We start from the raw sequence: 24161 nt of genomic DNA, 5'->3' as shown, positions 1-24161 counted from the left end.
ATACAGAAGTGTTGTTCTCACTATACTTCACCAGCGGAAGACACTTGGCCTAGAATTGCTCTTACTAAGAGCTAATGTGCATTTAGTACTCATACATATCAGACACTATAGAACATTTTGGTGTATTATCTCACTTAATCTCAGATAAACTGTATGAATAAGTGCTATTTTTATCCCTGATAGCTGAAGCAACTGAATCCAGAGGCAGAGTAATTTACCCAATTTCACAAAGCCTTTAAATGGAATGAAGGTACTTGTCAGGTGTGACTGGCCAAAATCCATGCTCTTAATCTATCAACTGTGCTGTGTATATTTCTTCATAGAAATTTTTCAAAAAAAAATTTTTTTATTTACTGATCATGCTCCACTATTAATCTATACTTTTTCTATTTGGCATACAACAAATATATCAACCTGCTTTTTCCTTCATGTTCCAAATCACTGGTCTACTATTTTAAAATTTAAATTCTAAAATCTAGAATACAGACATTATGGGGGATAGTTGAAGAGGAAGTGGAGCTCACCTCTCACCACAAACATATCAAAAATAAACACACACACACACACCCCCAAAAAAACCTTAAAAATGCATCTACCTGTGAATAATTCTCACTGAAAACTAACAGGCAACTGGCAGAAGGACGAAACCATCACCAACACCACCACCAAGCCCTCCATACAATCAAAGCTCTAAGAAAGATGTACATGTAATCAGTCAGAGAGAAAAGGAAAGCAATCATCTGGAAACATTGCTCCTGGGAGGGGACTAACAGCAAAAGGGAGAATACATGAATAAACAACCATCCTGGCAAGTGAGTGGTGCTTTTAATGGAAAGAGCAAGAGAAAACCTCTGAAAAAGAATGAAACAGATATAAATTACAAATCAAATAATAAAAAGCATTGGTAGTAAAAAATGTTAACTGAAATGGGAAAAACAATAGATGAGTACAGTGAAAATTTTGACAAGGAACTAGATAATATAAAAAAGATCCAACCAAAAATGAAGAATTCAATCACTGAAATGAACACAGGAGAAGGAATAAATAGAAGACTAAGTAATATAGAAGAATACAAGTGATCTGGAAGACAGAAAATGGAAATCACCCTATCAAAACAACAGAAAGAAAACAGATTTTTAAAATGTAATACAGCCTAAGAGATCTCTGGCATAAATATTAAGCACACCAACATTGTCATTATAGAGGTCCCAAAAGGAGAAGAGAAAGAAAAGGGATCAAAAATATATTTAATTAAATTATGGCTGACAACCTCCCAAACCTAAAGAAGGAAGCAGATATCCAGGTACAGGAAGCACAGAGGGTTCCAAACAAGATGAATTCAAACAAACTCACACCAAGATGTATTGTAATTAAAATGGTAAAATTTAATGTTAGAGAAAATACTAAACACAACAAGAGAAAAAGAGTCATATACAAGGGAATCCCCATAAGGTTACCAGTTAATTTTTCTGCAGAAACTTTGTAGGTCAGTGGGGAATGGCATGATATATTCAAGAGCTGAAAGGGAAAAACCTGTAACTTAGGATATCTTATCCAGCATGGTTATCATGTAGACTTGAAAGAGAAATGCTGAACTTCTCAAGCAAAACTAAAGAACTAAAGGAGTGTTTCAACTGAAAATACCCTAAATATAAAGGATTTTCTAGAAGTGGAAAAAACTAATCATCTATAGGCAAGGAAAAATCCCCCTAGGAAAGGCATTATACAGTGAGGACTGAGGATCAACACTTAAATAAGTCAGTACAAAGGTAAAAGAAAAAAATTAAAAGCAACTATATTATTCATATATTTATTATACTATACTATATTATATATAACACATGATAATATTCTTTGCAGCCAAAGTTGGAGAAGCTTTATACAGCCAGCAAAAACGAGACTTGGAGCTGACTGTGGCTCAGATCCTCAGCTCCTTACTGCAAAATTTAGGCTTAAGTTGAAGAAAGTAGGGAAAACCACTAGGCCATTCAGGTATGATCTAAATCAAATCCCTTATGATTGTACAGTGGAGGTGATGAATAGATTCAAGGGATTAGATCTTATAGACAGAGTGGCTGAAGAACTATAGACAGAGGCTTGTAAAATTGTAGAGGAGGAAGTGACCAAAATAATCCTCAAGAAAAGGAAATGCAAGAAGGCAAAGTGGTTGTCTGAGCAGGCTTTATAAATAGCTGAGGAAAGAAGAGATGTGAAAATCTGGGGAGAAAAGGAAAGATAAACCCAACTGAATGTAGAGTTTCAAAGAATAGCAAGGAAACACATGAAGGCCTTCTTAAATGAATAATGCATAAGAAATGGAGGACAAACAATAGAATGGGAAAAAACAGAGATCTTTTCAAGAAAACTGGAGATATAAAGGGAACATTTCATGCAAGGATGGACACAATAAAGAACAGAAATGGTAAGGATCTAACAGAAGCTGAAGATATTAAGAACAGGTGAAGGAATACACAGAAGAATTGTACAAAAAATGTCTTAATGACCCAGATAACCATGATGGTGTGATCAGTCACCTAGAGCCAGATCTCTTGGAGTGTGAGGTCAAGTGGACCGTAGAAAGTACTACTATGAACAAAGCTAGTGGAGGTGATAGAAATCCAGCTGAGCTATCGCAAATTCTAAAAGATGATGCTGTTAAAGTGCTGCATTCAATATGTCAGCAAATTTGGAAAACTCACCAGTGGCCATAGGGCTGGAAAAGTTAGATTTCATTCCAGCCCCAAAGAAGGGCAGTGCCAAAGAATATTCAAATTATAGGACAACTGTGCTCATTTCCCATGCTAGTAAAGTTATGCTCAAAATCCTTCAAGCAAGGCTTCAGCAGTACATGCATCAAGAACTTCCAGATGTTCAAGCAGGGTTTAGAAAAAGTAGAGGAACCAGAGATCAAATTGCCAACATTTGTTGGATCAGAGAAAGCAAGAGAATTTCAGAAAAACATCTACTTCTGCTTCATTGACTATGAGAAAGGCTTTGACTGTGTGGATTACAACAAACTCTGGAAAGTTCTTAAAGAGATGGGAATACCAGAGCACCTTACTTGCCTCCTGAGAAACCTCTGTGTAGGTCAAGAAGCAACAGTTAGGACCTTACACGGAACAACTTACTGATTCAAATTTGGGAAAGGAGTATGACAAGGCTGTATATTGTCACCCTGTTTATTAAACTTATATGCAGAGTGCATCACAAAATGGCAGGTTGGATGTGTCACAGCTGGAATCAAGATTGCCAGGATAAATATCAATAACTTCAATATACAGATGCAGATGATACTATGCTAAAACAAAGAGGAGCTAAAGAGTATGTTAAACAAGGATGAAAGAGGAGAGTGAAAAAGCTGGCTTAAAAAACAACATTCAAAAAACGAAGATCATAGCATCAGGTCCCATCACTTCATGGCAAATAGGAGGGGAAAAATTAGAAGCAGTGACAGATTTTCTTTTCTTGGGGTCCAAAACACTGCAGACAATGACTGCAGCCATGAAGTTAGATGACGTTTGCTTCTGGAAGGAAAGTTATGACAAACCTAGACAGCATATTAAAAAACAAAGATATCACTTTGCTGACAAAGGTCAGTATAGTCAAAGCTGTATTTTTCCAGTAGTCGTGTATGGATGTGAGTGTTGGACAATAAAGAAGGCTGAGCACTGAAGAACTCATGCTTTCAAATTGTGGTGCTAAAGCATTCTCTTGAGTGTCCCTAGAACAGCAAGGAGATCAAACCAGTCAATCCTAAAGGAAATCAACCCTGAATATTCACTGGAAGGACTGATGCTGAAGCTCCAATACTTTGGCCACCTAATGCGAAGAACTGACTCATTGAAAAATACCTTGATGATGCAAAGATGAAGGCAAAAGGAGAAAAAGGCAACAGAGAATAAGATGATTAGATAGCATCACTGACTCAGTGGAGATGAACCTAAGCAAACTCTGGGAGAAAGTGGTTGAAAGCAAAGCCTATCACGTTGCAGTCCATGGGGTCGCTAAGAGTTGGACACAACTTAGTGACTGAACAACCACAACAAAACTACAATAAATAGCTAAGGGTTAAACATGAAAATGTAAAATATGACATTGGAAACAAAATGTAGAGGAGGAGAGTAAAAAATATAGATCTTTTAGAATGTGTTTTAAAATAAATGACTACCAGTTTAAAACAAGTAAATATACTTTTAGGTCAATATATACAAGCCCCATAGTAACCACAAATCAAAAACCGACAACAGATGCACAAAAAAGAAAGGAACACAAACATACAACCACTGAAAAAAAATCTAAACAAAAGGAAAGAAACAAAAAGAAATTAACAGAGAATTTTAAAAACAACCAGAAAACAATAAAATCATGATAAGTACCTACTTATCAATGTACTTCATGTATTAATTATCAGTAGACTAAATACTCTGACTGAAAGATACAGAGTGACTGATTGTATGAAAAAACAAGAGCTTTCAATTTGCTGCCTCCAAGAGATTTGTATCAGAGCTAAAGACACACAGACTGAAAGTGAGAGGAGGGAAAAAAGATATTTCATGCCAACAGCAATAAAAAGATAGCAGAGCAATACTCAGACAAAATACTCAAGACAAAATAAACTTTAAAGCAAAGACTATAATAGAACAAAAAGAAATACATTATATAATGATAAAGGTATCGATAAAGAAGAGGACATTATAATCATAACAAATATATACTCAATATCAGTTCAGTCGCTCAATCATGTCCGACTCTTTGGGACCCCATGAATTGCAGCATGCAAGGCCTCCCTGTCCATCACCAACTCCCGGAGTTCACCCAAGCTCATGTCCATTGAGTCGATGATGCCATCCAGCCATCTCATCCTCTGTCGTCCCCTTCTCCTCCTGACCCCAATCCCTCCCAGCTCTTTTTCCATTGAGTCAACTCTTCGCATGAGGTGGCCAAAGTACTGGAGTTTCAGCTTTAGCATCATTCTTTCCAAAGAAATCCCAGGGCTGATCTCCTTCAGAATCGACTGGTTGGATCTCCTTGCAGTCCAAAGGACTCTCAAGAGTCTTCTCTAACACCACAGTTTAAAAGCATCAATTCTGCAGCGCTCAACTTTCTTTATAATCCAACTCTCACATCCATAGATGACCCTGGAAAAACCATAGCCTTGACTAGACAGACCTTTGTTGGCAAAGTAGTGTCTCTGCTTTTTAATATGCTGTCTAGGTTGGTCATAATTTTCCTTCCAAGGAGTAAGCGTCTTTTAATTTCATGACTGCAAAATTTGGTTTTTAGGATTTTGCAATTATATAACACTGCAATACTCATCATCTCCCCATTAAAAATTTTTACTTACATAGAGCTTTTCTTGGAATTTGGGTTTGTTCAAATACCCATATTTCTTTTTTTATTTGTTGCAGGTTTTTAAAAAATTAATTAATTTATTTTAATTGGAGGCTAATTAATTACTTTACAATATTGTGGTGGTTTCTGCCATACATTGACATGAATCAGCCACGGGTGTGCATGTGTTCCCCCATCCTGAACCCCCTTCCCGTCTCCCTCCCCATCCCATCCCTCAGGGTAGTCCCAGTGCACTGGCTTTGAATGCCCTGTTTCTTGCATTGAACTTGGACTGGTGATCTATTTCACATATGGTAATATACATGTTTCAATGCTATTCTCTCAAATCATCCTGCCCTCGCCTTCTCCCACAGAGTCCAAAAGTCTGTTCTGTATATCTGTGTCTCTTTTGTTGTCTCATATATAGGGTCGTCATTACCATCTTTCTAAATTCTCCATATATGCATTAATATACTGTATTTGTGTTTTTCTTTCTGACTACTTCACTCTATATAATGGCCTCCAGTTTCATTCATCTCATTAGAAATGACTCAAATGCATTCTTTTTAATAACTAAGTAATATTCCATTGTGCATATGTACCACAACTCTTTTATCCATTCATCTGCCGATGGACATCTAGGTTGCTTCTCTGTACCAGCTATTGTAAACAGTGCTGCAATGAACATTAGGGTACACGTATCTCTTTCAATTCTGGTTCTTCGGTGTGTATGTCCAGCAGTTGGATTGCTGGGTCGTATAGCAGTTCTAGTTCCAATTTTTAAAGGAATCTCCACACTGTTCTCCATAGTGGCTGTACTAGTTTGCATTCCCACCAACAGTGTCAGAGGGTTCCCTTTTCTCCACACCCTTTGCAGCATTTATTGTTTGTAGATTTTTTGATAGCTGCCATTCTGACTGGCCCAAGATGGTACCTCATTGTGGTTTTATTTGCATTTCTCTGATAATGAGTGATTTGGAGCATCTTTTCATGTGTTTGTTAGCCATCTGTATGTCTTCTTTGGAGACATGTCTGTTTAGTTCTTTGGCCCATTTTTTGATTGGTAAATACCCATGTTTCTATTGAGTTTATGTGGAATATCAATAGGCATTTTGGAAACAGCTAGAAAAGTTTAATACAACTTATTATAAGCTATATGGCTATTATTTATTTTTTAATTTATTTTTAATTGGAGGATAATTGGAGTAGTAAGTGTTGGTTACTATGTACAACAATGTGAATTAGCTATATCTATATCTCCTCCCTCTTGAACCTCCCTTCCACCCCAACCCATACTCAATCCCACCACTCTCAGTCATCACAGAACACCAAACTGAGCTCCCTGTGCTATACACTGGGGTCCCACTAGCTAACTTCTTACATATGGTAGTGTAAATATGTCAGTACTACTCTCTCAAGTTTGTCTCACCCTCTCCTTCCCTGGCTGTGCCATAAGTCAGTTCTGCACACCTGTCACTCTATTCTCGCCCTGCAAATATGTTCATTAGTACCATTTTTCTAGCTTCCATATATATGCATTAATATACAATATTTTTTTCTCGCTTTGATTTATTTCACTCTGTGTAACAGGCTCTAGTCTCATCCATCTCACTGCAACTGAGTCAAGTTCATTCCTTTTTATGTATGGCTATTAGTTTAAATTCTGTCCAAAATGTTAGTATAAGAAGCATTGTATCTGACTTACAAATCTAAGGAAACTTTAACCACTGAGAGAATGTAAATTGTGATAAAATTGAAAATTCCATGAAATAGTTAATAGAAAATTTGAGATAATTCTGTTTGAGTAATTTTTTTGATTTTTTTTTCCTGAATTTATTGCTGGGCTTCAAAACTAAGTTTAGAATGCTAATTAAATCAAGGTCTGATTACTATTCCTTTCTTTATGAAGACTCTATAAATTGCTTCTAAGATCTATATTCAGTGCCCCCAGATTAAGTCATTAGGAATAAAATATAACTATTTAAAGATAATTTTTCTCTTTGGAATTTCATGATACTTTAATGATACCTTTTATTAGGAATATAGGTAGGTCAACCCACGCTTATAGTAAGACTAAAGGAAAGTGATATTTTTTTCCCATGGTTGAATAATAAATCTGACATATTTGGGAGTGGGGTTCCCAGGTGGCTCAGTGGTAAAGAATCCATCTGCAATCAAGAGACACAGGTTAGATCCCTGGGTCAGGAAGAACACCAGGAGAAGGAAATGGCAAGCCACTCCAGTATTCTTGCGTGGGACATCCCATGGACAGAGGATCCTGGTAGGCTACAGTTCACAGAGTCACAAAGAGTCAAACATGACTTAGCAACTAAACAACAGCAATATTTTGGAATAATCTACACTGTTTTTTTTTTAATTAAATTTTATTTTTTAAATTAAATATAGTTGATTTGCAATATTAGTTTTAGATGTACAACCTAGTGATTCACTACTTTTACAACCTATACTCCATTACATTATTACAAAATAATGGCTATAATTTCCTGTGCTATATAATATGTACTTGTTGGCAATCTATTTTATACATTGTAGTTTGTATCTCTTAATTCTATACTCCTATCTTGACTTTCCACTATATTCTCTCCCCACTGGTTACTACTAGTTTGTGTTTGATATCTGTGGGTCTATTTTGGTTGCTATATACATTTGTTTTATTTTTTAGATTCCACACATAATGAAATGTAAGTATTCGTCTTTCAGTCTAATTTCAGTATGCATAATATCCTCTAGGTTCATCCATATTGCTACAAATGGCAGAATTTCCATTTTTATTACCAAGTAATATTCTTCTGCGCATGAACTTGTGTATGTGTGTATACCACAGCTTCTTTAACCATCTGTCTGTTGAGGGACACTTTAATGTTGCTACAAATATTGGAGTGAACATATCTTTTTCAAATTAGTGTTTTCATGTTCTTTCTGAATATATACCCAGGAATGAAATTGCTAATAGTTCTATTTTTCAGTTTTTATGAGGAGCTTCATACTCTTTTCCATAGTGCCTGAACCAATGTACATTCCCCAGCTCTTAGCGACCCCATGGACTCCAGCCTACCAGGCTCCTCCGTCCATGGGCTTTTCCAGGCAAGAGTACTGGAGAGGGGTGCCATTGCCTTCTCCGAATTTCAAATGGGATTTAAAAAAAACTTTCTCTTCATTATTGTTCATTTTTTCATGTATAGAAACACAACAGATTTCTGTACGTTAATCTTCTATTTTGCAACATCACTGTAATTCATGTATTAGTTCTAATAGATTTTTGGTGATTTTAGGGTTTTCAATATAAAGTATCATATCATCTCCAAATACTTATAGTTTTACTTCTTCCTTCCCAATTGGGATGCCCTTTAGTTCTTTTTCTTGTCCAAGTGCTGTGTCTAGGATTTCAAATACTTTTTTAAATAGAAGTGGTGAGTGGGTATCCTTGTCTTGTTCTTGAATTTACAGGAAAGACTTTTAGCCTTTGTGTGATATTAGCTGTGAGTTTTTCATAAATGGCTTTTCTTATGTTGAGGTATATTCCCTCTATACCCATTTTGAGAGTTTTTTTATCATGAATGATTATTAAATTTTGTCAAGTGCTTTTTCTGCATCTATGGAGCTGATCATGTAGTTTTTCTTTTTTATTAATGCAGTGTATCACATTGATTTGTGATATTGAATCATCCTTGTGGCCTTAGAGTAAATCCAACTTATGGTGTATGGTCCTTTTTATATATTACTAAATCAGTCCACTATTATTTTGTTGAGGATTTTTGTATCTATATCAATCAAAGATATTGGCTTGTAATTTTCTTTTTTCAGTAGTGTCCTTGTCTGGGTTTGGTATCACGGTAATGATGGCTTTACCCTGAATCTGGGAGTGTTTTGTCCTCTTCAACTTTTGGGAATACTTCAAAAAGCATAGGTATTAGTTCTTTTCATGCATTTTGTTGAATTCTTCTGTGAAGCTGTCCAGTACCAAATTTTTGTTTACTGGGTGATTTAAATTACAAATTCAATTTAATTACTGGTGATAATTTGTTCAAACTTGTCTGTTTCTTCTTAGTCTTGAAAAGTTGCATGTTTCTAGAAAATTTGTCAGTTTCTTTGGATTATTCAATTTGTTGGCATGTAACTGTTCACAGTATTCTTATGATTTTTTTGTATTTCTGTGGTATCATTTTGTATGTTTCTTTTTTGTTTGTTTTTTATTGTGTTTATTTGGGTCCTTTCTCTTTTCTTCTTGGCAAGCCTGGCTAAAGGTTTATCTATTTTTCTTTTTTAACCTTTCAAAAACCAGCTCTTTTAATTGATCTTCTCTATTCTTTTTTGGTCTCTATTTTATTTATTTCCTCTCTGATCTTCATTTCCTTCCTTCTGTTGACTTTTGACTTTGCTGTTCTTTTTCTAATTCCTTTAGGTAGTAGGTTAGGTTGTTAATTTGAGGTTTTTCTTGTTTCTTGAGAAAGGCCTGTATCACAGTAAACATCCCTCTTAGAACTGCTTTTGCTTGCTGTATCCTATTGATTTTGGAGTGCTTTCATTTTCATCAGTCTTGAGGTATTTGGTGAATTCTCTTTGATTTCTTCATTGACCTATTGGTTTTTTAATAGTTTGTTATTTAGTGTTTATATGTTTGTTCTTTTCCTATTTTTCTTTCTGTAATTTTATGTAAATGATTTCTAGTTTCGTACCATTGTGGCTTGAAAAAATGCTTGAAATAATTTCTGTCCTCTTAAATTTGTTGAGACTTGTTTTGTGGCTTAGTATGTGATCTATCTTTGATAATATTTGCATGCACTTAAAAAGAATGTGTATTCTTCTGCTTTTGGATAAAATGTCCTGTAGATATCTACTGAGTCCAGTGGTCTGATTTGTCATTTAAGACCACCATTGCCTTAATGATTTTCTGTCTGGATGATCTGACCCTTGTATTAGTGGGATATTAGAGTCCCTTACTATTATTGTATGATTGTCAGTTTCTCCTTTTATGTTTGCTAGTATTTGATTTTGATATTTGTTATTGTTGCTTAGTCACAAAGTAGTGTCCAACACTTTGGACTAAGCCTGTCAGGCTACTTTGTCCATGGAATTTTCCAGGTAAGAGTACTGGAATGCAGTGCCATTTATATATTTAGGTGGTCCTATATAATACCAGACCACCTGACCTGCCTCTTGAGAAATCTGTATGCAGGTCAAGAAGCAACAGTTAGAACTGGACATAGAACAACAGACTGGTTCCAAGTAGGAAAAGGAGTATGTCAAGGCTGTATATTATCACCCTGCTTATTTAACTTATATCCAGAGTACATAATGAGAAATGCTGCGCTGAATGAAGCCCAAGCTGGAATCAAGATTGCTGGTAGAAATATCAATAACCTCAGATATGCAGATGACACCACCCTTATGGCAGAAAGTGAAGAACTAAAGGGCCTCTTGATGAAAGTGAAAGAGGAGAGTGAAAAAGTTGGCTTAAAGCTCAACACTCAGAAAACTAAGATCATGGCATCCAGTCCTGTCACTTCATGGTAAATAGTGAAAATGAATGAACTACAGTTTTTCATCTCACATAAAAGAATCTTTATAACGTTTTAAAAAAGCAAGTGCCAAAGAACACATATTACTACTCTATGTAAATTTCAAAAATTGCATATCTGGAAAACACTGACATGAAATTATCAAGAAAATAAGAGGATGATTAATTTCTGGAGCATGATGGTAAGGTGGAAAGATAGAAGACAGGCACATTGGAGACTTCAAAATTCCCTTAAACAGGTTTCTGGGTTAGTACTACCCTACATTCTTCATGTGTATTTTTTATTTTATATGCATGCAATATTTAATTTCAAAAAATATAAGTTCTAATAAGATCCCATATGTGTGCAAAACAAGGCTGTTTAAATGGATTATTTCTAAAATAACTAAATATACAATTTAGTTATTAGGGCATCACTGACTCAATGGACGTGAGTCTCAGAGAACTCCAGGAGTTGGTGATGGACAGGGAGGCCTGGCGTGCTGTGATTCATGGGGTCGCAAAGAGTCAGACACGACTGAGCGACTGATCTGATCTGATAATTAAATAAACATTTGGAAAGAAAATTTAGAAACTTATCTTAAATAACAAACCAAATATATTATACTTCAGCTAGAGTGAAAATTTGAAAACCACTTTAGAGGGGGAATTTACAGAAATTTATAGAATGTTTATAGTATCTAGAAACAAATGATTAATTTGTCAGGAGAAGAAATTGCTTAAAGACATCACTGACAGATTAAAATGTTAAATTTCTATACTGTTATAAAAATAAAGATATTAAGAAAATATTTTTACAAATAAGATAAGCTTAATGGCAAGTTCAGGGTTCCTTAATTTAAAATAGTTTTTAAACATTCTATTAAATGAGTGGAGAATCTTACAGGAACATATATAATTATTTAGGAGAGACTTACAAGTTTGTTTCTTTTTTGAATTTACTACTTCTGGGTTTTAACTTTCCAAGTCTATTTGTCTTCCAATAGAATTAAACCTAAAGAACAAATAGACATAATTTCTTTATTATCTCATTTACACAGCTTCAGATTTCATCCACCCACTAAGAAGGAAAGTCAGTAAATACCACTGGTTCTTGCCACTAATCCAAAGAAAAAGCAGACCTATCATTTTGCATAATATTATGCTTACTTCTATTCCATTTATCTTGGCAAGAGAAAATATCCTTGTAAAGGGAATTAACCACAAAGATCACTTAAAGTCCATGACACATGCTGAAAGCTCTTTCCATAGTTGTCATTAAATTGGATTAACAACAACAACAAAAAGAAATCACATTGGTGTTTTTCTTCATCATATCATAGATTGTTGTTGTTTAGTCACGGAGTCCAGACAGACTCTTTTGCAACAACATGGACTGTAGTGGGCCAGGCATCTCTGTTAATGGGACTTCCCAGGCAAGAATACTAGAGTGGGTTGCTTGTTTCCTTCTCTAGGGGACCTTTCCGACTCGGTGTTTGAACTCATGTCTCCTGCTTGGCAGGCAGATTCTTTATGACTGAGCCACTTTATCCTAGTGTAAAAACATCACTCTGTCCTTGAGAGGCAAAGTTAAATTATGATGATTATGCAGAATGAACCTCCAATTTATATCTCAGAATTCTGAACTCCCCAGGAAAAAAAATTAGCCTTAGGTAAAAAGGAAAAAAAAAAGTTACAAAACACTTTTTAATGAAACCTTAGAATTGAAATGCAAATTGAAGTTAATTACAAATAAACATATTGTTTCTCTAAGATTACTAATAGGGGTATTGACAATATACAAAAATGTATCTTTGCAATTTGTATTAATTCATGTTTCACCAATCTATGTATAGAACACACTGGAATACTAAATATTTTATTGATTAATTTTATTTTAATGCCATACCAACATTTCTTTGAATGTAGTATACCAAGCTATTAAACTATTCCTGATAACACTGTCACCTACATTTATCCTACTTGAGTAGTTGGGAGAGAAGAATTAATATGCAACTTATCTAAATCATCCAGGGAAGTATTATTAGCATCAATTTTGATGTTCAATGAGATTTCACATTTACCTATAAATGAAGGAGATTCTAAGGGGAAAAGCTTTCCCCTTCATTTTTACATTGTATCTCTCTAGTTGCCAAACACAGGTTATTGTTTTATTCTCCATGCTTTATAAATGAACTACTGCTGTACAAGAATTTATTATGGTTGGTGTGGATGGAAGGTAGAAGAAACAGGCTGAAGGACTGGGGTGGGATAATGAAGTTCACGATGACAAAGGATATAGTTAAGGGTTGGGAAGTGAGCTGTAGAATATTCATGTGGAAATAAAGTTTGAATTTTGACTTTTCAGGTCATTTATTTTTTATCATAATATACTGATAATATTTATATGTAATATATGTTAATGACATTTATTGATAACAAATTAAAATCAATTTATTAATTATTTTCACCCATTGACCAAAAGCAGGCAAGAAGTTAGCATGAGGAATGGAGCATGAGATATGCTAGAAATTCAATATACATTAGCAAGTATATGTTAATGGGCAAGGAAAAACTGGTGACAGAAAATCCATGTACAGATTAGTTTTAGATTAGATTACTCTGTGGGACCCCATAGACGGCAGCCCACCAGACTCCTCTGTCCCTGGGATTCTCCAGGCAAGAACACTGGAGTGGGTTGCCATTTCCTTCTCCAATGTGTGAAAGTGAAAAGTGAAAGCGAAGTCACTCAGTCATGTCAGACTCTTCGTGACCCCATGGACCATAGCCTACCAGGCTCCTCCATCCATGGGATTCTCCAGGCAAGAGTACTGGAGTGGGGTGCCATTGCCTTCTCCGGATAGTAAGACTAGACCTCCTTGAACTCCTTAAAAACATCTCCAGCCCATGTTACAGTTAATACTAGAAACAATAGTGAGTATGTAGACATTCAGGATTAAGTATACTCAGGGACTGTGAAGAAGATGCAGAAAAGCGCACCAGGTACAGCTTAACAGAAACTAAAGTAGGTCTTAAAAATAAATTGGATCTACATCATCTCTCCTAACATGAAAAGTTCACCCATTTGTCTGCTATGCACCTTGTTCTGTGAATAATCAAGAATTTCTCCTGTGATAAATCATAGTGGAAAAGAATCCAAAAAAGAATATGTATATATGAATAACTGAATCACTTTGCTGTGTGGCAGAAATTAACACAACACTGTAAATCAACTGTAGTTCAACTAAAAAAAAAAAAAGTAGAGTTTAACATACCAGTGGGTGAGGCAGAAGAAAACCAACAGAGATTGGAATGTGATCAACAATTTCTTAAAAGAGTAAGTGCGTGTAGGAGGGGTAGAGAGAATGTTTCTCTGAGGAGGTAACTTTAATACTGCTGATAAACAGTCATCAGATATGGAAACAAGTTAGATAAGGCAAATTTAGCTACAGCAAAAATACCTGAAAGTATAGCAAAATTATGGAGGTAAAATGGAGTGTTGAATAAGAAACTTCTTTTTTTAATTTTATTTATGGGTTTGAATTCTAATCCTCCTTCCTCCAACATCATGCACAGCAACAAACAACTAATTTTATGATCTTGGTGGGATCATTTTGTTCATTTTTGTCCAGGTTTTCTTATTGGTAATGGACAAAACATCTGCCGTACACATCTAAAAGATTTTCTTAAGGCTCAAGGTCAAAAATATGTAAAACACCATAAACATCCAAGCTATTTTTATAAGGCTGCCTGTTATTGAGATATAGATCTACACAGAATTCTAGAATAGTTCAACATGCCTTTCATTTCAACCTCCCCACAAAAATAGTGGGAGAAGGGGGAATCTAAGGCAACCTCTTTCTGGGGTTGTCCAAAACAAGGGCGTACATGTCTTAGAACTATCCAAATGACAGCTATTTCCAAGTTTAAAGATGGAGAATACCTCTGCACTCATATGCTTTATGATTCATATCCCAAATTCAAGTCTCTTTTCAAGGTTTAGGTTCACTATTGCTTGGACCAGAGTAACATGGCAAAGCCAACAGATCCAGATGAAGAAATCAAAACAAGCTGTTGTTTACATAACTAACATCAAGTCCTCCTTGAAACTTATATAGGGCTTAATTACTTGCCAAGCATTTTTTCCTACATTAACTCACTTAGCCCTTCAGCCAGTGTTTAAAGTACGGAAGACAAGTGTCTTTATTCCCACTTAAAGGGTGACTAATACAGAATCTTCTCAAGTGACTTAACACAGGTCAGACTGTGGTGAAGACTATATATACTATATATATATAGGCTGCTCAGGGTCTTCATTGCTGCATGGGCTTTTCTCTAGTTGTGGTGAGCAGGGGCTACTCTAGCTGCGGCGCATGGGCTTCTCACATGGTGGCCTCTCGATGCAGAGCACAGGCTTTAGGGCATACACACTCAGTAGTTCCAGCACGTGGGCTCAGCAGGTGCCACTGCTGGCCTCTAGGGCACAAGCTCAATAACTGTGGTGCACAGACTCAGTTGTTCTGTAGCATATGGCATCTTCCCAGATCAGGGATCGAAACTGTCTCCTTCATTGGCAGGCAGATTCTTTACCCATGAGACACCAGGGAAGCCCTACAACTATTTTTTGCAATTAAAAGTTCAGGGGTTGTTTTTTCCTACTGTGGCCAACACTCTGTCTAAATATTACTTAAATTATGAAAGAAGCAATGTACAGATTTAAAATTCCAATTTTCTTTCAAAGTTCACTTAAGTTTCTGCTTTCGTTTATTGGACAAGTAATTCATTTCAAAAGAGTGAAAGTGGATTAAAAAATGCTTTATTTTTTCAAAAGCACTTCGTATTTGTAAACAAACAGTGATCACTGTGTCATTCTTAGAGCTAACTTTTAAGAGAAGAATATTTGTCTTATGTTTAACCAACTCCTATGTAGTCCATGCTGCTGCTGCTACTAAGTCACTTCAGTCGTGTCCAGCTCTGTGTGACCCCATAGACGGCAGCCCACCAAGCTCTGCCGTCCCTGGGATTCTCCAGGCAAGAACACTGGAGTGAGTTGCCATTTCCTTCTCCAATGCATGAAAGTGAAAAGTGAAAGTGAAGTCGCTCAGTCGTGTCCGACCCTCAGCGACCCCATGGACTGCAGCCTTCCAGGCTCCTCCATCCATGGGATTTTCCAGGCAAGAGTACTGGAGTGGGGTGCCATTGCCTTCTCCATATGTCCATAGGAGTAGATAAAGAGATGGATTGGGATCTCGGCCAATAATTTGTACTGTATTATAAAAGCCCAAGAGACGAAAGGACCAAACATTGTATTTAAATGTCATAGATCCCAAGTGGATAAGAATTTGCATCCCAGTTGACACTTTTATAACCATATTTTCTGAAATACTTAAGTATCTTGGGAAGCAGAAATACTCTAACAGCTTGGAAAACTTTTATCTGCATCTTTATGTCTCATAGAATACCCCTGCAGGGGGAAATAAAAAAGAAGGATAACCAAGTATCTCTTGAGATGTCAAAATTTTGGTTTTTATGTAAGTAATGACTCTTATTTTAGATTGCTCTTAAAGGAATCCACAAGCAAATAACTCCCAGAGTTAGACAAAGATATTTTAAGCCCAGTTCAGGTAGGAGGAACTGTACAGACTTGTTGAGGTCCTGGCTGAGTTTGCACGTGTCCTTCATTAAGTTTATGGATCAGCCTGAAGGGGAGTCAGTTCTGCTTGTGCAATTTAGTATGTGTCTACCTTTCTGTTTGACAAAAGGTTGTTTGTTGTTTAACTCTACCTGTTCATGCAAGTCAAGGACAGATATAATTTCAAACTCATAAAGAAAAAATGAAATTGCGGTATCCAAATGCAGAACTTGGTTTGTCATCTTATGTTTCCATCTAACTTTGAGATGCCCTCTTATTCATCAAGGACTGTAAAGTTGAATAAAAATAAACATATGTGTATTTCTAGAAAGCATCAATGTATTCAGAATTAAACATAGAATTACCATATTATCCAGCAACTCCACTTTTACCTGTATACTCAAATAAGTGAAAGCAGAGATTCTAACTGGTGTTTGTATACCAGTTTCATAGCAGTATTATTCATAATAGCTGGAAGATGGAAAACAACACAAATGTCAATTGACTGAATGAATAAAGAAAATGTGGCACAGAAATAGTGAAATATCATCCAGCCTTAAAAAGGAAGGTTATTCTGAAACATGCTACAACACAGATGAACCTTGAAGTCATTCTGTTAAGTGAAATAACCCAGTGGAAAAGGACAAATATTGTACACAGATATTGGTACATTCCCCAGTCATATTTATGTTGTGTTTTTTCTCAACTTTTCAAAATACTATGAATTAATATTGTCTATTAAACAAACCTTAGCAATACAGGTAGAAAAAGAAATCACCTAACTCCTACCACTCATACCCAGGCATGCTGACATTTTGAACTTTTCTTTCCAAACTTCTTCTAAACAGGTATTTCTTTGTTTATCATAATATAAGTACCTTTTTCATCATGTAATTTTCATGTCTTAAGCACTCTCTTCCTATTTTCCATACATATGAGTTCATTTCCTCATTCATTTATTGCAATCAGAAATATGGATTAGGTGTTAAATACAGGCTGGTACTCTACCAGATGCTGGAAAACACAGTTTTTATGCACACAGGGAACAAGCCTGTGAGTGGTAGAGATATGTGCACTGGAAGTTACCATCCAGTTTGATAAGCATCAGAGGAAGAAAATTACAGGACATTATGGGGACACACAGGCAGAGTTAGAGACTTCCTGGTAAGACAACAGCAACTGTAAAGCACCAAGAGAGCACATGATTTTAGAATATTGGAAATAAATTCAGCATGACTAGGTCATAGAGGTTAACTGGGGAGACTTCAACAACAGAAGGATCTTCCCATAGCTAAAATGTAAAGAATCTGCCTGCAGTGCAAGAAATCCAGGTTTGATTCCTGGGTCGGGAAGATCCTCTGGAGAAGAGAATAGTGATCCATTCCAGTATTCTTGCCTGGAGAATCCCGAGGACAGAGGAGCCTGGTGTGCCACAGTCCACGGGGTGGCAAAGAGTTAGACATGACTGAGATACTAATACCAATACTACTACAGCAACAGAAATGACTGGCAAATTAACCTTACTAGCTCATTCTTACCACTAGTTAGCAAATATTTATTGAGCATATACCTTATGCACCCGAGATACGTTAATGAACAAAGTACCAGCATGGTTCCTGCCCTTACAGATCCCCAGAGGTCATAAATGTGTTGATTCTTTTTTTTTTTTTTTCTAATTTTATTTTATTTTTAAACTTTACATAATTGTACTAGTTTTGCCAAATATCAAAATGAATCCGCCACAGGTATACATGTGTTCCCCATCCCGAACCCTCCTCCCTCCTCCCTCCCCATACCATCCCTCTGGGCCGTCCCATTTGATTCTTATCACAAGAGAGTGAACACCATTGCTAAACACGTAGCCAATCCAAATCTAGTGTAAGAGATGAACAAGTGTCTCAATACACATCCCTGATGACTCAGACAGTAAAGAATCTGCCTGCAACGCAGAAGACCCAGGATCAATCCCTGGGTTGGGAAGATCCCCTGAAGATCCCATGGACAGAGGAGCCTGGTGGGCTACAGTCCACAGGATCACAAAGAGTCAGACATGACTGAAAAACCAATGTATTATTGGGACTTCCCTGGTGGCTCAGATGGTAAAGGATCTGCCTGCAAAGCAGGAGACCCAGCTTCAATCCCTGGGCTGGGTTGGGAAGATGCCCTGGAGTAGGAAATGGCAATCTACCCCTGTATTCTTGCCTGGGAAATCCCATAGACAGAGGAAACTGGCAGGCTACAGTCCATGGGGTCGCAAAGAGTCAGACACAATTGAGTCCTAACACACACATGATTATCTCAAAGAAAAACTTGAGCCTTAAAATGGTGAGCCAGATCTGGCCAGGTAACTGGGAATTAAGGAAAGAGAAGCCAGAAGAAAGAACTATCTAGAAGCTTCTAAATCATGTCAAAAAGCTCAGGTTTCATCATATGAGTTTGAGCATTTTAAGGAAACACATTACATCTTCCAGTTTTCATTTGGACAAAAATTGTGATGCAGAGATTGGATTAGAGGTGCAAGAACAGAGACAGAGGAATGGACCATGAGGTGATTGCACTGGTTCTGATGAAAAATGCCAGTAGCCTGCGCTATGGCTGTGCAGTGGGTCGTTCAGATCAAAAACTATCCAGAAGACAGAATCAACAGAAACTGTAACTAACAATATATGGAGAGAGAGAAAGAGGAGAAGTTTAGGATAAAGTTCACCCTCCTTAAAGGTAATGACTTGGGCCAAAGGCTGGACCACTCCAAAAGAGAAAAATAAGTGATACAGTGGTGTGGAGAAGAAGAGGGGTAGCTCAACTTGGTGTGTGTTATTTCTGAGATTTTTTGAGACATTTGAGTGAAGTTGTGCAGTGTTACGCTCTAATTATTAGAAATAAGCACAATATGGGTAATGCCAATACTGAATTCCCTTGCATCTCCAAGAAAGAAAAAGAAAAGTTGTCTTGCTATCTCCTTTAACAGAGAAGGCGAATATGGCTAAGCAAGATTACGATCTTTGCATACATTTGATCACTAAGCGGGGACGCCAAGCTGTCTGTCTAGAGGTGTAGTAGAACCCTAAATAGGGCCCAAGTGGACTGGAAACAAAAGAGCTGCTGCTCTGCCATCCGTCCTGGACTGGAGAGCGATCAAGGATGTTTGCACAGCACTGGTCACCTTTCCTCACAGTTCCTACTCCAGTCCACTGGAACCTCAGGAAAGGAACACGCTGTGAGTTATCTTTTCCTTGCTCTTCCTGGGTCCCCACGTCTATACCTGTCTTCGTTGTCCATGGGCCTCCAAGGATTGCACTGACCTTTTAGCTTTGTGACTGCTCATTCGGCAGCAGTGACTTATGTGTATATATGGGTCTGAAGCTTAAGAGCGATCTTTTTTTAATGTATTTATTTAATTGGAGGATAATTACCACATTGTGATGGTTTTTGCCATACATCAATATGAATCGGCTATAGTATACATATGTCCCCTCCATCCTGAAACCCCTCCCACCGCCCTCCCCACCCTATCCCTCTAGGTTGTCACAGAGCATCAAGAGAGCTCTTATAGTGTAACATCCACCTATTTTTGACATGTGACTCATAATGTTTATTTCTAAAAGTGTGAATAGGAAAAATATTTCAAAATCCCGTCAGTTTACTTCTTGCAAAGTTTCTGTTATACTCAAAACATGATTATTTAACAATCTGACCTGGAAAAAAATTTTAATGTACTTTTTAATAACAACTATTTTCACTTAAATTATAACTAATGGTAAGCGATTCCTTAAATTCACCTCAAGTTTTAACAACAATAAATAACACACACTACTTTATTCACTTGCTTGATTCTACTTACATGATTTGGACAACATTGTGGCTAGTTCAAAAATTAAATGTAACAAATGAATATGAAGAATACCAATAATCATTTCCATTTTTTAGCAGCACTTCATGAATCAAATCTAATCAACTGAAAAAGTAATTAAATGCTTCCTTTACAATTACAGAAGATATGTCAAAGTCTATAAATTCTCTGAAATGTAGTGAAGGCTTAGAGTTAGTCCATTATTTTAAAATGTTTTATTCGTCACACCAAAATATGAAGCTTTTACAAATAATTATATACAGAATCTCACATTTCCTGAAGCTAAGAAGCATTAATTTTCAGAATAATTTTTAATGTGACTTTTTATTCAGAAGGTAAGACATGGCTGAGAAAAAAACAAGTGTATTTTAGATATGCTAAGAATATTGTGTATCTTTTTCCTCTTTTTTATTTATGTAATACATGAACATATCATGCTAAAGAATCATATAATTCACAGTTATACAGAACAAAACATGAAAGTCACTTTACACTATTATAAACTCCTGACTCTTTCCTGAAAGACCAACTATCAACAATTTAGGATGTCCTATTCAGTCTCACTTGGAGAAGGCAATGGCACCCCACTCCAGTACTCTTGCCTGGAAAATCCCACGCACGGAGGAGCCTGGTAGGCTGTAGTCCATGGGGTCGCTAAGAGTCGGACACGACTGAGCAACTTCACTTTCACTTTTCCCTTTCATGCATTGGAGAAGGAAATGGCAACCCACTCCAGTGTTCTTGCCTGGCGAATCCCAGGGACGGGGGAGCCTGGTGGGCTGCCGTCTACGGGGTCGCACAGAGTCGGACACGACTGAAGCGACTTAGCAGCAGCAGCATTCAGTCTCACTAGCTTCCCTGGTAGCTCAGTTGGTAAAGAATCTGCCTGGAATGCAGGCGAGGCCAGTTCAATTCCTGGGTCAGGAAGATCCCCTGGAGAAGGGACAGACTACCCAATCCAGTATTCTTGGGCTTTGCTGGTAGCTCAGATGGTAAAGAATCTGCCTGCAATACGGGAGACCTATTGCAATACGGGAGACCCAGGTTCCATCCCTGGGCTGGGAAGAGCCCCTGGAGGAGGGCATGGCCATCCACTCCAGTATTCTTGCCTGGAAAATTCCCATGGACAGAGAAGCCTGGCTGGTTACAGTCCATGGGTTGCAAAGAGTCAGACATGACTGAACAACTAAGCATTCATTCAGTCTCACTCCTCTTTTCCCTACCCTGATTTTCTTTAGCATTAAAGATTCATTTAACACAGCCACGAATCTTCAAAGAAAAGCATTTTTACACACTGATTGCAAATATTTGCACCATCATTTTCATTTCAATTTCTTACAAAATTAGCATCTAGAATATGCAAATATAAACTGAAAAAGGAAACATTTGTGTACTCACCCCTTGCTTAAGCAATAGTTACCAAAATATTTCAAAGCTTGTGGATATATTTCCCATTTGCTAATTCTTTCAACCTCCTCATCCCAAAGGTAGTAGCTCTTTTGAAATGATTTCTCACATATGGAACAGACTTCCCAGGAGGTGCTAGTGGTAAAGAAACACCTGCCAATGCAGGAGACACGAGACATGGGTTCAGTCCCTGGATCAGGAAGATCCCCTGGAGATCATGGTTATCTGGGTCATTAGATGCTTTTTATATAGCTCTTCTGTGTATTCTTGCCACCCCTTCTTAATATCTTCTGCTTCTGTTGCTGGTGCTTCTATGTCACGTCAGTCGTGTCCGACTCTGTGCGACCCCATAGACGGCAGCCCATGAGGCTTCCCTGTCCCTGGGATTCTCCAGGCAAGAACACTGGAGTGGGTTGCCATTTCCTTCTCCAATGCATGAAAGTGAAAAGTGAAAGTGAAGTTGCTCAGTCCTGTCCGACTCTTCGCGACCCCATGGACTGCAGCCTACCAGGCTCCTCTGCCCATGGGATTTTCCAGGCATGAGTACTAGAGTGGGTTGCCAGTGCCTTCTGCTTCTGTTAGGTCCATACCATTTCAGTACTTTACTGTGCCCATCTTTTCATGAAATGCTCCCTTGGCATCTCTAATTTTCTCAACAAAAGAGACCAAAATGCAGCACTTGGGTGCAATCTCAAAAATGACAGAATGATCTCTTTTCGTTTCCAAAGCAAACCATTCAATATCACAGTAATCCAAGTCTATGCCCCAACCACTAATGCTGAAGAAGCTGAAGTGGAATGGGTCTATGAAGACCTACAAGACCTTCTAGAACTAACATCAAAAAGATGTCCTTTTCATCATAGGAGACTGGAATGAAAAAGTAGGAAGTTAAGAGACACTGAGAGTAACAGGCAAGTTTGGCCTTGGAGTACAAAACGAAGCAGGGCAAAGGCTAACAGTTTTACCAAGAGAACGCACTGGTCATAGCAAACACCCTCTTCCAACAACACAAGAGAAGAGTCTACACATGGACATCACCAGATGGCCAACACCAAAATCAGATTGATTATACTCTTTGCAACCGAAGATGGAGAAGTTCTATACAGTCAGCAAAAACAAGACTGGGAGCTGCCTGGTTCAGATCATGAACTCCTTATTGCCAAATTCAGACTTAAAGAAAGTGGGGAAAGCCACTAGGCCACTCAGGTATGACCTAAATCAAATCCCTTATGATTATACAGTGGAAGTGATAAATAGATTCAAGGGATTAGATCGGACAGAGTGCCTGAAGAACTATAGACAGAGGTTCATAACATTGTACAGGAGGCAGTGATCAAAATCATCGCCAAGAAAAAGAAATGCAAAAAGGCAAAATGGCTGTATGAGGAGGCCTTACAAATAGCTGTGAAAAGAACAGAAGCTAAAGGCAAAGGAGAAAAGGAAAGACATACCCATCTGAATGCAGAGTTCCAAAGAATAGCAAGGAGAGATAAGAAAGCCTTCCTCAGTGATCAGTGCAAAGAAATCAAGGAAAACAATAGAATGGGAAAGACTAGAGATCTCTTCAAGAAAATTAGAGATACCATAGGAATTCCAAAGGTTCCTAATTTATTTTTAACCTGAAATTTGAGAGTTCGTTTTGCTCCATACAGTCAAAAATTGTTATTCTCAGAATTTATTTCTCATCAATTTGGTATGTAAGAAATGATTTTAATATATGTTTTCTCATTATCTTTGTTAAACAGTATCTTTCAAAGTTAAAATTTAATGTAAAAACCTACAACGGTCCAATATTTACTAATCTTTTTTGCATAAAAGAAGAAATGAGTACATTAAATACAATTCTATGTTGCTTAACAGAGAATATTTAGATACTTGTATACCTGACTGCGAAAGACCAAGAACTATACTTTTCATATGACCAATATCTGTCTTGGATATTGTTGCTTCCATTTCACAGATTACTTTTTTTGTGGCCAAAATTCAACAAGAATATTTTAGAAATGTAAAATAACATTCTTTATATGTACACCTCTTTTCTGTGGATTAAAATCTGAAGAGAATTATCGAAAGCAAGAGAAATCTACATGACATGACAACTGGGAATCAGTTTTCATAGAATTACTTTAAAAAATACATCTAATAAGTAGAAGTTTTATCCATTTGTTTTATTTCATGAACCATTTGGATTATTCTTACAAGTCATATTCTGTTTCTGCCTGGATATGGCTTTGATGGAAAAAAGAAATGTGATGATCTATTTATTACTGAAGCTCTCTTTTTCTCTTTTTTCACAGGCAATTATTCATTTTGAAAAATAGCCACATTTTCCAGTTTGTGTACATACACCATGCCACTGTTAACCTAAGTGCTTTAGGCAAATGAGGCAGCTGTTGACAGGCCTAATCACAGGATGCCTCTCA

The sequence above is a fragment of the Bos javanicus genome, chromosome 4, assembly GCF_032452875.1.
Source record: "Bos javanicus breed banteng chromosome 4, ARS-OSU_banteng_1.0, whole genome shotgun sequence".
In the NCBI taxonomy this organism is placed as follows: Eukaryota; Metazoa; Chordata; class Mammalia; order Artiodactyla; family Bovidae; genus Bos; species Bos javanicus.
This window is presented reverse-complemented; position numbering follows the sequence as displayed.